This window comes from Buceros rhinoceros, unplaced genomic scaffold (assembly GCF_000710305.1).
Source record: "Buceros rhinoceros silvestris isolate BGI_N320 unplaced genomic scaffold, ASM71030v1 scaffold8741, whole genome shotgun sequence".
NCBI classification, from domain to species: Eukaryota; Metazoa; Chordata; class Aves; order Bucerotiformes; family Bucerotidae; genus Buceros; species Buceros rhinoceros.
This window is the reverse complement of record NW_010393689.1, coordinates 31,762-32,429: the sequence shown is the minus strand read 5'-3', so window position 1 is coordinate 32,429 and position 668 is coordinate 31,762. Positions and strand designations below refer to the sequence as shown.

The 668-nt window shown below is 55.4% G+C and overlaps 1 protein-coding gene across 1 annotated transcript in view; it reads right to left on the bottom strand.

Annotated features, from left to right (window-relative positions):
• Positions 1 to 668, bottom strand: part of NFASC (neurofascin) — a gene marked incomplete at its 3' end in the record, with an annotated part of 28,658 nt that overhangs the window by 26,472 nt on the left and 1,518 nt on the right. The gene's annotated exons all lie outside the window — the stretch shown is intronic.

The window sequence follows — 668 nt, the reverse complement described above, 5'->3', positions numbered from 1 at the left end:
CTCCACCTACACCGTGTGCCAAGAGACAGCCACAACCAGCCCCCTGCCCCTGCGCCCTGTTTCAGCCATGCAGAGGAGAAGGACACGGACACGGGGCAGGCGAGGGGAACACTTACATTCGCTCTGAATACTTGCTGTTATTCCCAAAGTGCAAGCGTATGAGAAAAAGAGAAAAGGTTAATTGAGGAACAAACCTACACATGTCATGTACACAAATACACACGGTGCGGGGCTTGCACTCATGGCACACGCATTATTGGCCACTTCAGACAGGTTCTAATCTACCTACTTGCTGTCCACGAGGGTCCTGTTAGCCATCAGCTGCCTCTGCAGCAGGGGCTTTGTGCCAAAAGGAGGGCACAAGGTGCCCGGACCGGCTTCGGGGTGCTCACCCCTCTTGTCTGCAGGCTCAGAGCCTGTGCAGCAGGGAGGAGGCAGCGGCAGCGGCTAGAGAAATGGGGAGCTGCTGCAGGCTGCCTGGAGCACTTCTCCACCAGCTGTCAGCATTTCTCTCCCTTTTCTAAGGTCACATTACATTTAAGCAGGAAAATTACTCCTTTCCTGGTGCAAGCACAAAGTAATGGCAGAAGGCGGCTGTTCGCAGACCCATTTGGTTTACCCCAGCTGCGCTGGCCCCTGCTTGCCTGCCGACTGCCCCTGTTTGTGGA